This window comes from Protomyctophum parallelum (assembly GCF_964188405.1).
Source record: "Protomyctophum parallelum genome assembly, chromosome: 23".
Lineage (NCBI taxonomy): Eukaryota > Metazoa > Chordata > Actinopteri > Myctophiformes > Myctophidae > Protomyctophum > Protomyctophum parallelum.
In genome coordinates, this window is record NC_139715.1 from 10,465,986 (window position 1) to 10,482,118 (window position 16,133).

Genomic DNA, 16,133 nt, shown 5'->3' on the forward strand with positions numbered 1-16,133 from the left:
GGAGAACGTATCGGAGGCAGAGCGAGAGATGTGTGGTGTTGGTGAGGGGGTGGGGGTGGGGGGGTAACGGTGTTTGATGGATTGACCAGTATGGTATCTGCATGCCCCCCCCCCCCTCCCAAAAGACAACCCCCCCCCCCCCAAAAAAAAAAAAAAAAAAAAAAAAACCCACACAGCCCTGCATGGGCTTAACGGACACTGGGTTTGCTATAGGTATGGATACAAAAAACAAGAAGAAAACACTGTTAAGTCCCCTGGCAATTACAATCCCCCCCCCCCTCTCTCTCTCTCTCCCTCCCTCCCTCTAGATTAACCCTCGTCTCAGCTGCTGTTGCCTCTGTAAATGAGAGCGTGCACCTCTCTGTGATGAGGCCAGTCCTCTCATGCATGGCGGACTGAATACATCATCTCCCTGGCAAGCTCCACAACATCACTTTATGTTGCGTTGAAATTAATATTGTTTCGTATTATTACCGTGAATTAGCACTACCGGACTGCCGTTGCAGAGTTGCATGTTTACTCTAAACCGGTGGTTTTCAACCCTTTTCATATCAAGGCCCATTATTTATTCTGCATTTAATTGAGCCACGGAACCACCATTTGATGAGATTTAGCCTCTCAGACCAAAGATATTTTGTTGTATTTGATTGATTTTGTCCACAATTCCATGATGTGTTGATGTTAGTATAACATAGGAGAGATTAACATATAGGAAAACATTAATCAAAATAACAATTCTTCTACATCCTCTGTGGGTCCTATTTCAATTTTTCAAATGTATGACAATCTTTTGAAAATAGCAGATCTACAATCTTGTAGATCAGCTATTTTGAAAAACACCGTCTTTTAAAGTGAACACTGGGAACTGGGGTTTATGCTATAACAGCTAGCGGTACAGATGGAGATAAAGTATCAATAATCAAAATCTACAAAGTAACTAAAGTTTTCAAATAATTGTAGTGGAGTAAAAGCACAATATTAAGATCTGAGATGTATAGTGGAGTAGAAGTACAATGTATTGGAAATTGGAAATACTCAAGTAAAGTTCAAATATCTAAACATTACAGTACAGTACCAAAGTAAATAAATGCTTTACACCACTGATGAATGGATGAATGAATGGGGGTGAAGTGAATCAGTGATCTCATTGGTTATCAGTGATCTGGTTGGTTGGCAGGTCTATGGGGGTTGGGGGTCTTAAAACCACAGAGGTGGAGGAAGTTTAATCAGAGACGTATTCACATGGTAATTCCCTCTGCCGGACACGTGTTTGTGTGCGTGTGTGTGTGTGTGTGTGTGTGTGTGTGTGTGTGCGTGCGTGTGTGCGTGCGTGCGTGCGTGCATGCATGCGTGCGTGCGCTCATTTACATGTGCATGTTGGGTTGCGCACCTGCACGCAAGAACGAGCACACGCATGCAAGCACTCATCACACAGCATACATTCACACAAGCACACATTCCATTCACGTGCACACGCGGTGGGTTCAGCATGGAATGAGGAGAGGGGGATGAAGACGGAAGGAGAGATTAAGTTATAGAGCACTGATTTTACCTGCCTCTCTCTCTCTCTCTCTCTCTCTCTGGTAAAACGAGGACTACACTAACACAGGTTTTAACATCTGGTATACGTTCTGCCTCCTGCATTTTTAATTACATGAATTAAAGATGGAGAGAGAGAGAGAGAGAGAGAGAGAGAGAGAGAGAGAGAGAGAGAGAGAGAGAGAGAGAGAGAGAGAGAGCATGTTGATTAGACATGAGTGATGTCACTCACTGTATTATCACTGCTTTCATGAACTAAACATCCACATGGGAAGGACACCTCGCATACAGTATAGGCCTGTCCATATTTACATGTTCTTTTATTTTATTTTCCGTAATTTCACACAATACAAGCACAATGATTTTTACGTACTGGAATCAGACTTATATCACTCGTCGCTTATAGCCAAACACTATTTATATACCATGTTGATGTTCGCCTCCTGAATGCTGACCCTCTTTTCACTCGCACTTTACAGCGTGAAGCTGCTTTGTAAAACGATGAACTGTGATGAATTGTAACGTTTTGCATTCTTCTTATTTATTGGTCCCCCTCATATGATGTCTGTACTTTTGTATCGTGTTCTGTCTGATTATGTGATGTGAATAATTATGTGTATGTATCGTATGTATGTTTTTAGTTGATTGAAACAAATTCCAATCAACTCTGTTGACATGGCAATAAAGTCTTGAATCTTGAATCTTTACACCATCAATTATCATTAACACGCACGCACACACAATTTAAATATTAGATCTACACATTGTCTATTTTTAATTAGCCGATGTGTAGTGTGTATAGCGTTAAAGTGATTTTGATGCTACACATATCGCTGCATGCAGGGACCCCATGGACCTCCCCTCGAGGACCCCTGGGGGTCCCCGGACCACACCTTGAGACCCACTTGGCCTAATGAGCTGTCATATTATGGTCTCACCTCTCACCTTTACATTCAAATCAATGCAAAGCTTTATTGATATGGCGGTCAGCAACACAATCCATATTGATACAGCAACTGGTGAAAGGCAATGTGTTACAATGCATATGGATTGTATCCTTGTTGTCATCTCTCTCTCTCTGGACTTTGGATAAATATGTGAACAGAGGACTGTATGTAATTGAACGAGAGAGAGAGAGAGAGAGAGAGAGAGAGAATACAGACAGGTATGATTAAAACCACTGTGATTTATGAGAAGGTCGGACGTAACGTCATGCTGCACTGCCCATATTAGCGCACACACACACACACACGCACACGCGCACGCACACGCGCACACACACACACGCACACGCACACGCGCACACACACACACACACACACACACACACACACACACACACACACACACGCACACGCAATGAAACAATGTCCTCAGGTGTCACTTTGACCTTTCAACCCTCACGTAGGCGTCTGATTGGCTGGCAGACGTGCAGGAGCCATAACGCTTCGGTGCACAATGAATATGTACAACACAATATGAATACATTACAATATTAATTTACACTATAGGCTCCGTTTCCTGCATACTCAATGAGGTCTAGAGCAAGGCACTGTAGGGTTTGGGGTTCAATTCCACGTGCAGTGGAACGGCTCAAGCAAGGCATTATCCACATTCAAATAGGCGATTATCGTCAAAAAATTGCAGATCTACAAGCTCACAACACTGTGAAGATCTGAAGGGATTGAGCGTAGGGAGGGGGGAAAGGAGGTGACCAAGTAGTTTATGTTACAGTGATGAAAACGGAACGGGGCAGCCCGTCTTTCCGGCGTGGGAGGTCCCTTTAAGGACGCCCCCCCCCCCCTTGAGGGAGACAGAATGCCCCCGGCCGGCGACCGCCGGGGCTAAATGCGTCATCGGGGGCTGGGGGTGGCGATCGCCGGCCGTTGGCGGCCCGTCTCCGTCCCGTTCGCCATCTTTTTATTCTTTTTTCCGTGAACTTGCCCCGGCCTCGCCCCTTTATTCCCATTCGGCACGCCGTCCCACGCCCGAGAATGTGTCGCATCGTGATGGGCTGTTTTCGCTATATTTGTAATGAATTCTAAAAGTGGTTTTACAACTATCAAGCCCAAGAACAGTATTAACACAAGCTTGTGACTAAATAAAATATAAGGACAAAGCCTACAAGGTGTCTATACCTGACAGTGACAGATAATACTGTACCATTACTGTACAGCACGTCAACCTCTACTGAGCGTCTACGCAGCAATACCGAACGTTGAACCATCTTGGTCTCATTACATACAGACCTGTATCTCTCCCAGGCAGGCAGGCATGCCGACGTCTCCCCACAGGGACAGGTGCTTCGTGTTAATGGCTGCCATAGAGGCTCTCTCTCGCGCGCGCGCGCGCGCGACGCCTCCTGTTCCATCATATTGACGCAGCATGCAGCGTCTCTCGACAAGCGAGGCAACCATGCAAATAATTAAAGTGGGAGAGATACGACCCAAATCATCAACCGGGAATCGATGGGGACGGGAATAAGGATCGATACCCGATGCCGCGTCAGCGGATTCGACAGGGGAGAGGAGTTGGGGGGGGGAGGGGGGATAAATACGATAAGTGTATTTGTTTCCGATGGTGAGAGATGAGTCGTTTGGATGCTCCGTGTTCATGAAAGTTTGAACGATGACATTAGTGACTTGGCCGAGACAACGCGCCTCACATGCAGTAACAGTATACATATTATCGCTGCCAGGAGGGAAATCTCCCATGTCTTTAACTTTTCAAGATTCAACTCATAAAATAACAGACCTACAAGTTCCCAACGAGTCACGTATAGTGACGTGTTGTGACTTGTGATGAGCTAGTATAGATATGCTATTGTCAACTACGTTTTCAAATAGTGGCAAGTTGAAATAGTGGCACACAAAAGGCCTTCTTGGGAATGTAGTGGAGTCAAAAGTGCAATTTGTCTTTGATATGTAGTGAAAGTCACACTGCAAGTATCAAGAAAAAAAAGCTAAATACAGTTGAGTTTCTACCCCGTACGGTACAGTACACCTCACACGCAGTGCACAAACAAAGTATAGCAGAGTACACACTGACACACAGGGTCTGCGGTGGACAATAAAGTTGATTAGGATTACAATGCAACGGCAAGCATAAACAGACAACAAGCCCGGCGCGTATACGGAATCCCTTCCTATACATAACATTCAACCTTCTGTAACCCAGTGAATAAAATCCTGTCCGGGCTGTCGTATATATATAAGATACAATGGAAAACGGCCCCCGACACAATGCGCTTCTAAATGGAAACCGACCATGAGGGCAACCGGCACTGCTAAAAACGACACCGACGCAGCCCCCGCTTCTGACACCCCCCATCCCCCGTGAAGCACTGATAAGGCCCAGGTGGTTCATATTAACCTGACGGAGGAGAATAGAGGGGCTGTGTGTGTGTGTGTGTGTATACGTAAAGCGTGCGTTGGCGTTCTGCAGACCGGGGTAATTGAATTCTGGAGCCATCAACGCACCTAGCTCGCCTATACGGCCTTCATTGAGATTAATTACAGGCGGAGACCCCACACGCACGCACGTACGAGTGCATATGCACGCACACACACACACACACACACACACACACACACACACACACACACACACACACACACACACACACACACACACACACGCACACACACACACACACACACACGCACACACGCACACACTCACATTACTATACATGTGAGGACATCAGCATTTTTACGAATCTTATGAGTAAAATATTTGTTAATGTATTTGACCCTGAAGCCAAAAATAGCCGATCTACAAGCTCACAAACGTATGCAACCCCAGCATGCAATGAGTGTAAATCAAGCATAACTCATGCATGCACGTGCACACACACAGATAGCATTACAATGGGAGCACAGCAGCGCTACCTCAGCAACCTGAAAGCAGGAGAAAGGAAACCAGGGGAGACCAGACAAAAGACGCACGCACGCACATGCACGTGCGGACACACACACACACACACACACACACACACACACACACACACACACACACACACACACACACACACACACACACACACACACACACACACACGACTATACCTGTGAGGACATCAGTGTTAGGATGTCATTTATTACATTTAATTTGAAATGTTGCCATTTTGAACACTAACCCTGAATTAAGTAAATAGCCAATCTACAAGCTCACAACGCATCAGGACGCGATGCGTTGTGAGGTTGTACATCTACTATTTCTGGTTCACGACTCCAATCCCGATCCCTACAAAAATGTCTAGTCCGAATGTAAACTCTAAAATATTTCTTTAACCATTAAAAAATGGAGACCAACTCAAATTCTACTATAGCATACTTGTGGCCCTCACAAGTACAATAATACTTGTACACACGCATGCACGCGCACACACACACACACACGCACACACACACACACACGCACACACACACACGCGATGCTATCGCTAGCTGTTGTGTTGCGTTACGATTAATTAATTTCAAGGTGATTATATTTCAACGCGCCGCCTTTATGGTTTTACTGTGTTTTCCAGGAGGAAAGGGTGGGGGTCTTTATGGGCTGGGTGGGTGCATGGGGTGGAGATAAGCCAGACAATGTGGTAGGTAATGTTTCCAGGACAGACTTAACAATAAAGGCTATATAATAAAGGCTTTCTATTCAATGCATGCGTCTAATCGTCGGGCAGAAGCCTTGTATCTGCATATTTCGTAAATTGTAGAGAAAGTGAAAGTGGGTGTCTGTGGGTGAAACAAAACACAAATAAAAAGGTAGCCAATGTCAAATATTAACAACTCGAGGCCCAGCATAGCGCAGAGGTTGTGGGTTCCATTCCACCGTGGTGGAGCCGTCTTTGCCGAAGCGTCTATCTGAATACAATTGGTTCAATAACCAATATTGTCCGTGTTCCAGGGAGGGAAGCCGGGTGGGTGCCACCCCCGAAGGCAGTCGATCCCAAAGTGGGGTCCGGGGACCCCCAGGGGTCCTTGAGGAAGTTCTGCCAGGGGGTCCCTCGGCTACCTGATAATTAGGAACCAAATGGACCCTTATGGGTCTGCAACTCTGAGATTGTACACTCTCAGAGTTAAATTAACATTGATTTTACAATATTAATTAAGTGTCTCAGAGATAGAAATGCCATGAGGGTCTGTAGAATAATGCATGTCAAACTGGGGGTTCCTTGAAATGTAACTGCAGGTTGAGAATCTCTGCTAGAGCCGTAAGAATCTTCTCTTATGGAGGTCTCTGGCATATCTTTTCAAATGGGCGTCTGCAGGGCTAAGTAGTGTCAATTTGGGGGTCGTTGACATGAGAAGGTTTGGGAACCACTGCCTGGGCTGGGGGTTAGGGTTGAACCACTGCCTGGGCTGGGGGTTAGGGTTGAACCACTGCCTGGGCTAGGGGTTAGGGTTGAACCACTGCCTGGGCTGGGGGTTAGGGTTGAACCACTGCCTGGGCTGGGGGTTAGGGTTGAACCACTGCCTGGGCTGGGGGTTAGGGTTGAGCCACTGCCTGGGCTGGGGGTTAGGGTTGAACCACTGCCTGGGCTGGGGGTTAGGGTTGAACCACTGCCTGGGCTGGGGGTTAGGGTTGAACCACTGCCTGGGCTGGGGGTTAGGGTTGAACCACTGCCTGGGCTGGGGGTGGCACCCGTCAGCAGGGATTGTTGGGCGGGAGGAGTAGGAGGAATTTGAATGCTCTTTGTCCTCCCAATGGGTGCTCCTCACTGGCAGGTGAGCAGGGACTCTGGCAGCAACGCACAAATGTGTGTGTGGAGGAATCAATCGGCATAACGAGTAACGACTAGATTGGGGAGAAAAGAGGAGGAAAAAAAGGAAAAAATAAAGGTCTTAAACAAGAGCTTGTGTGACTTGATTAAAAGACCATTTAGTTTTTGTCCTATTTTAGTCATCTGAAATTGTTCAGTCATACTGTCTCAGTCGACAAAATATCCAAATATCTTTAGTCTTAGTCTTTTAGACAAATACATAGTTTGAATGTGCAATACAGAAAGATGTATGGTGTATTCATAAACATCTTGTTTCAATTCAAATAACGAGAAATAAGCATGTGACCTTGATCCAGTGACAGCAGCAAATTTTGATGTAGTCTTGAATAACATACCATTCAGTTTCAATCCTATTTTAGTCATGAAATTGAATTGAACTCTTAATTCCAGTCTAGTCATAGTTGACTAAATATCAAAACATGTATGGCCCTATTTTTGTCAGTGCCTTACCCTTTATTCCTAAACTTCCTCTTTGTTTTACTATTACAAAATTGAGAGATTTACATCGACGTTGTAGATTTGAACTATTACAAAATGTTTTTCAAAATAGTAAAAAGAAAAGGAAAAAAATAGTTTATTGATAAGGTGTAAGGCACTGATGAAACTATGGACCATTGTCTTTTAGCATTTAGTCAACCAAATGAACACAGATTGGAACACAGGTTCCCGTTTAGCCCTGCATGCATTTCTTGAAAAGTGACTGACTTACGAGGTTTCCCCCCCGACAGTGACGCACTGCGGCCCGTACCGCCGGCGTCAACAGTAACACACACACACACACACGCAACGCGCTATAGGCCCCTGAGCCATGCATGCGCGCCGCACGCTGACCCGTGAAATCCCGTATCCGAGGAGCATCGTATCCATTCATAATGAATGAATGCGCGGGCTGTAAATAGGCCCTGTGGTGGTTGCTTTACAATACCTGACAACAAGGCCCTGCGTAGAGAGGCTTCTCTCCCTACATGCACAAGGTAGATAGGACACAATGTAGGCCGGCTTTCAAACTGAACACAATAACGGCGAGTGCAACGTCGCAGCCCGCGCGCTGCGCTTTCCCCCCCGGAAAGCAATTAAAATATGAACACAGACGGTGTCTAACCTTAACTAAATATAATAACCCGTGTCTAAACTTAACCAGTGCCTATAACGTTAATTAAGATTAATTAATTAAGCCGCACCACACGAGGGGGTGGTGGTTATAGTGGCCGCTTGGGAAGGGGACGGTTCCCGGTTCGATCCCCTGCAGGGGTCAGAGTCGAAGTGTCCCTGAGCAACGTCCAGGAGGAGCAGCTGCATGCTACCTTGGTGCAATTTGCTCTTTTTGGGGCGGGAACCCCTTTTGGTATTTTATGCATTATGTTATTATTTAATTAGCTATTGAAAAATAGCTGATCTACGAGCTCATAGCGCGGCACCGAGTGCAGCGTTATGAGCTTGTAGATCTGCAATTTTTTTGAAAAATCGTGAAAATGTGGCGCAAATGTCGAATATATTCTTTCAGAGTGAACATTTCTTTTTATTAAATGTTTTTATTTTCTTTCGCCTTTATTTTATTTTTTATAGAGGGATAGACAGTAGGGCTGACAGGAAAAGGGGGAGAGATATGGGGGGAAGACATGCAGTAAAGGCCGTCGGGATCGGGAGTCGAACCCGCGGCACACTGCCAGGCTCGTGACTGGACCGCTGAGCCGTGGCCCAGGCCGGAGCGAACATTACCTCAAATCTTTGCTTCTGGGGAGGGTCCCTGGAACAACATATTTTGAGATTGGGGTTCGGAGGCCAATTTTTGGGGGTCCTTGACATAAACATGTCGACCAATCTGAGAATCCCATTGTCAAATATTCGGGGGAAAACAGCGCCTCCGCGAGGCAACAGTCTGTCTTGAGAGACTAGAGAGCGACTGACATAGAAACATGGGTTTTTCAGAAAACTGTCAGGATTTAGAAGGCATTTGTAGAATCGTCCTCAGTCCTAAATAGGTTAATGGGGATCCAAATAAAGAAATAAACAGTGAACACTGGTGTGTTACTGTTGCTGTATAGGCAACACACTATATTGTTCCTAGAATTGCACCTTTCTATAGTTATTATTATGGACATTATTTTAGTTTTTAATTAATGCTTATTATGTTATCAAATAATTATGAAGTGCTTTGCCCAATGCGATATACTCACGACCCACCAGTGGGTTCCCGAACCGCAGGTTGGGCTTCGCCGGTCTATAATAGCTTAAAATCTAAAATGTGAAGTTTCACACAGCGACATACGGGAAGACAGGCGAGGCAGTGATGCCCGATAATGCCTGGTAAGTCCGCCGATCGCAGCCACAAAGTCTTACTACACCCTCCCGAGTACATTCAGTTAAGTACGCCGGATACCTCAAATACCTCCAACACGGGAAGCGTTTCACACAGAGATAGGGGAGAGATCCGGGGCTTCTCTCACATAATTCCCCTGGAGGAGAAGTACTTAAAATGTTAATACTACATATACTTAAGGTAAAAAATGTGATATATGGATTTAAATACACGAGAATGTGTGCCATTTTTAAATGGGAGAGCATGGGAGAGATCTGCGCAGAGGAGAGATTTATAGCAACGAGAGGAGAGATTTACGGGAGGGCTTATAATACCATCTGAGCAGCATGTGAGGTCTTATGCGGGAGGTAAACTGGAGACTAAGGCTTAAAATACATCAATTTATTATGTTTTATAGTGAGATGTGGAAGGGAGGGGATCTAAGGGAACAACGCTTTTTAATACTGGATATTGTGAAACGTTGTTAGAGCGCAGTACTGTAGGTTAGGTAAACTATGCTGCTCCTTCCAAAAATAATGAGGTTCAAGGGAGAGATTTTTGGGAGAGCTTACCAGTAATCTGAGAGGATGTCGGTTAAATTCCTCGTATTTTGGGGTATTTTTTGGGGGGGCCCGGTTCAGGTGAGCCACTGTGTCCGAAATAGTTGAGAAATGACAGAGTTACCGTGTCGGGTACTCCATTGTGTACTGTACTGTCACACCGGAAATCACCATATATACTGTACACAAGCACATTGCTCAAATTGAGCCCGGTGGGCTAAATATAAAGGTCACAGGAAGTGGGTCTTGTGTCGTTGTGGCGGTGCGTATATCCCTCCAGAGGTCCAGAGCAGACAGGTCTGGGCGTGGAGCGTTGTTTTTTTTTTAGCACGGCAGACTGTTCTTCACACAGCGTTAAAACAATATACACCTTCCAGCCATCGCACCTGCACTTGTTGTGGCGTACCCAAACCCCCCCCCCCCCGTGCACGACTGTGGACTTCAATTATCACCACATGCACACGCATGCACGCACACACACACACACGCATGCACGGCTACTGCCACTAGAGCTGTGTGCATGCAGGTACAAGCATACCGAACACATACTGAAATTGATCGGTGTGTTGCATGTGTACCTTCGTGGAATCGCTGTTGTATACGGACAGAAGTGCACTTGGAAACCTGGGGACTGTAGTCCATTGTAGTCCAGGGAGCACTGATATTCAATGGGGGTTGAGTGCATCACAAAAAATGCACACACATATACCTACGGTACGCTATAACACATAACAGCCCTATAACAAAACACACACTCACATGTATGTATAGTCACAACGACACATACTGTACTTACAGCAGTGTCTAACAAACCTCCACACTGGATACATGTGTGCTCCCAATGCACACACACACACCCAGGTCCAGACCTACCTTGTCAGTTAATACTCCCTTTGGTGGAAAGCTAATCAAGTACTATTTACTCAAGTACTGTATAATCTTGAGGTACTTTTACTTGATTATTTCTATTACCTGATGTTTTTTATGCTTCTATTACACGACAGTTGTCTGATTTATTTTTACACTATAGTTACTTTGGTGGATTTGTATTAAGCTTACTACAGTTATTCGAAAATAGCCGATCTACAAGCTCACATGGTGGGCTATCTTACATTTGCTTTGCCCACATTGAAATGTCTTAAAAACATCTAGAAAAATGTATTACTTCTACCCTTTTGGTATTGTTACGTACATGTTGCAGCCAGGTCTTCTGCACTTGCAACTCGAGGAAAGCCTTTGAATACAAAACCTTTACTTGCACCTCTACAATTTTGGTATACAGCTATACTTTCACTTAAGTAAATGAAATGAAATAAAATCAGAGTACTCCCTTCTCCCTTCCACCCACGCTGCTACCTTGTCAGTCAATATTCCCAGGTCGGGTGTGCGTGGGTGTCGGGTTGCCCATATCTCCCCGCGCCCCTCCCCGCGCCCCCGCCACCGAAGGGGGATCCGTTTCGCCAGCTAATCGACAATATTGACAAATATCATATGCTGTGAGATGGTAATACGCGGAGCGGGGCCCCGTTAACTCTTTGTGGTATGGCGGTGGGAGGGCGGGCCTCGCGGTGGCTTTGTGTGCAGCACTCCAACGTGTTACATAAATAGGCCTAACCGTAACGCGGCGCGGAAGCAGTAACCGTAAGCGGAAAAGATGGATGAAAACATCACCTTCGCGCTGAAGGTTATACGTATACACAGCATGTGCCGTATAGATTTTCTTTGGGGGGGGAGGGAATAAAAATATAAACCTTGATTCGAAATCTATACGACATGAAGGGTTGTAGTCGGTAAATGAGGTAAATGATCACCTACTGTATACTGAATTGCGCTTACTGTACGGTGGTTTACAATGAGCCGTCGTTTGTTTCAGATCTACAAGCTCATAGCGCGCCACCGAGTGGCGTGTTACGAGCTTGTAGATCTGCTATTTTTGAAAAATGGTGAAAATGCGGCACAAATCTTTGAATATTATTCTTTCAGAGTGAACTTTTTTTTTTCTTTTTTTTTTTACGTCAGGCCTGGCCCAATCCGCAAGTTCAAGAACAGTACCATAGTTTTTGACATGATTGGTGTGTGGACCTTTGCGTCTCAACAGACTGGATTATAGAGGGTATGTGGCAAATCGAGTTGCAACGTGAGTTTAACCCATTCTGACCTGAGATCAGATTCTAAAAATGTCAGTCGCTCTTCGATTTTTCAAAAATAGCAGATCTACAAGCTCATATCGCGCCACCGAGTGGCGCGATACGAGCTTGTAGGTCTGCTATTTTTCAATAGCTAAAGCATAACATGATGCTGACACCAAAATGGGTGCCCGTTCAGAATGGGTTAACGTCCTTTAATGCAATCTGATTTCTTTCTGTTTTGATGTATGGGCTGTCAAGGCCAGAAAGTAGCTACTCGGTAGGCCTTCCCACATAACTTCCGGGTATGATGATGATGATGTCACGCGCATACCCTCTATAATGTATTTGAATGTTTGTAAACAAACAGGTATCTCCGGGTAGAATGTCTATGGAATTGCATTAGGTATGTCTATGGAACAAAGTGGAGACCTCACAGTGTCCACAACGGGTTACCGTTTTCAGGATTACAATTTCAAAAGTAGCAAACGTAGCAGATCTACAAGCTGAAACGCTAACGTGTGACGCTGTCGTATGGCCAAGTAGGGCCTTCATTTACCACAAAACATAAAACCTTCTAATATGGAGATATAAGATACAGCAACGATATACACATAGCAGACCAGCAGATACAGTATGTACTGTTTGTGAGGCTAAGTTGGTGGTATGCACGTACATATTGGCAGGGCAGGGGTCATCAATACCTCTATGTGTCCATGGCAAAATAATGTTTTACTTTATATTTTTACACACCATTATGATGTTCTTATATTGATCATATAGCAATTACTACATGTCATTCTCCACTTTTTCTTCAGAATATGATGATTTACTATGACACTATGTATGGCATATTAGGAGTCCAACTAGTCTAGTGGTTCTCGATTTGCTTTATAGTTTATTTGCAAGGACCCCCATGACTCTGAGAGTGTACTACCGGGTCCATTTGGTTCCATTTGTACACTCGCAGAGTGACAGACTTGTTATGGTCATTCAGGGCTAGCTCTGTATGTGGTTCTGGTAATACTCATTTTGTAAGTTTGTGGCAAAAACACAAGTCAACATTCCGATGACCCCTGTGACAGGGTGGATGATACAATTAGACGTAACGCAGTCGTATTATAGAGGTTGAAACCTGGGAGAGATGTGTGTTGCGGAACGCATCTGGGGGTTCCCCATAAACTGGTGCAGTTGTAGACGGAAGCTAAAGAGAAATAAAATAAAATCAAGCATTTACATACGAACCGTAAAAAAAAAGTAAACGCTTGGCGGTATAACCACTGCCACAGATAAAAGTGGAGGTGCAAACCGTGCAGTCCTAGTGACTTCTTCATGGTCTCTGACTTCCTCTATATGCTCACAGATCGAGGAGTGAGCATGTCATTACAATAAATGAATATGTCGCGGTGTATATTAACGTGACAGCTGATGGAAAAACGGCGACAAAACCCCCTCTAATAACTAACAAAAGCCCACCGCGACCCCCCCCCCCCCCCCAGCCCCTCCTCTAATAACTAGCAAGAGAGACAGCTAGCAGCCCGGGACGAACATACATATTTATTCCCCTCACTCTTTCTCTTTCATGTTTCATGTGTGAATCTTATCAAAAACACATCTCCCCCCCCCCCCCCCCCCCCCCCCCGTCTCTCCCTTCCTGTCTTTGTACTAACACGGGGACGGGGCGTTCAGGCTCCGTTTGGCGGCTGAGCCTTTTCCACCGATCTGTGCGTCTCATCTGAGCGCACAAGTTGAACAAAAGGAGCGGGAGAGGGGATTAAACCTGCCGAGTCGCTAACCCGTTTTACATCCTATGTGACCTGGCCAAGCGATCCGCTTATATTCTCTCTCTCTCTCTCTCTCTCTCTGAAGACAAACCTGAGAGCCTGTGGCGAAAAGTAACTAAGTGCATTTACTCCAGTAGTTCAAGTATATTTCCATTTTTACCTCCAATACTTTATACTTCTACTGCACTACATCTCAGAGGCAAGTGTTGTGCTTCTTTTTACTCGACTACAATTATTTGACAACATTGGCACTTTAATCACCGGCAACATTTGATGCACTACTGTATAACCCTGCACTTTATATTTATTTCCCTGCACGGTGTTGTCTTATGTCTGTCTATTTGTGAAAAAAGAATTGAATGCACTCATGTTATGTCAAAAACATACATACATGTATGTGTGTATATACAAATGGCAAATAAAGTTATCTGAATCTGAATCTGAATCTGAATTAGCCACTATGCAGCCTTCAGATCTAAATCTAGATTCAAATATCGGTTAAAAGGTCTCCGTATACTGTACTTATGAGCATGCTTCGTTTATGCCTCTTACCCACCCATCCACTGTATATCCACAAGACATTTTAAATGACAAAATTACGAAACATTCAATTACCAATTGAGCCCTATTTTATTCTATTTAGTCTTCGCATTACATTTGCCATTTTCAAAACATGTATAGGCAACTTTTGAAGGACATCGTAAACTGAATATGATTTGATATTTTAAAAGTATCCTTTTGAGATACTTTCATTGAATTTTGGTGCACATTATTTGGTACTTTTTTTACATTATGTAAAAACACGGGTGTAAAGTCAGACTGAGATGAGAGAGGTTGGGAAGGAATGAGAGAGAAAGAGAGAGAGAGAGAGAGAGAGGGGGGGGGGGGGGGTGCGAGGGGCACATAGGCGCAGCCAAGCAGGTCCTTCTCGTAACGCTACGGTACCGTTGGCGCTGCAGGCCGGACCCCCTGGGGGAACGCCCCACCGACACACACACCGCTCCACACTGCCAGGGTCTCTGTTTACACCTCCCAGATCAATGAGGTGTGCACGTGTGTGTGTGTGTGTGTGTGTGTGTGTGTGTGTGTGTGTGTGTGTGTGTGTGTGGCGGGGCCGAGCCATCTGGATGTAGATCCAAAGGGGTCTCAGGTTGGTCCCATGAGCCCCGGTACACACACACACACACACACACACACACAGACAGTGCACTCGGACCCTGGTGTGCATAACGAGGACCTGGCACAAACTTAATCATCTTCACCTCCCTCGCCCCCCACTCTCCCCATAATCTCTCTCTCTCTCGTCCATCTATCTACAGTGTCCCTGGCCGGTCTCGTTGCGTCTCAGATGTCTCTTCCACCTGGGACGGACAGCTGTCAACCTGCAACCAGAGCCTCCGCTCTGCTCCCCCACGGGCACACATCACCTCCATACACACCCCTCTGGAAGTGGCACGCGCACGCACACACGCGCACACACACACACAGGCAGGGGCGTCTGGGAGAAATGCGAGGCCCTGTGCGAGATGTCGGGGAACAATGTGCGCACATTTTTTGAATTAATTAATGAATTAATATTTACTTTTGCCTACACTTTCCTACAAATATTATGCCAGGTTCTCATCTCCAGTGTGAATGCAGAGATTGTGGTCCTCCACATGATGTTATTTTATTTGTTGTAAGGAAGCTATAGTTAACATGACATGAGTCATGTCAAGCAAGCTGCCACAGGAGGGGTCTCTGGGGCTGACACTGTCTGATGATCTATATGAGCAATTTAACATGTCTATGTATTACTCTACAACGAATACCAATGGAACACAAACCTGTTGTCCTGATCATAACTGATATAAAACCACCACCCAACCAGTCTGCCCTGCAGTGCAGCTCAGATTACTGGTTATAAAAGTAAAATGAACAGCTGCTTGTGTTGCTGTTATTTGTTATAAATATTATCACATTTGCTTGATTGCCTGCAGACAGTTTGTGATCGATCAAAATTCAATTCGAAAATTGTGAAATCATGACACTGACTGACTG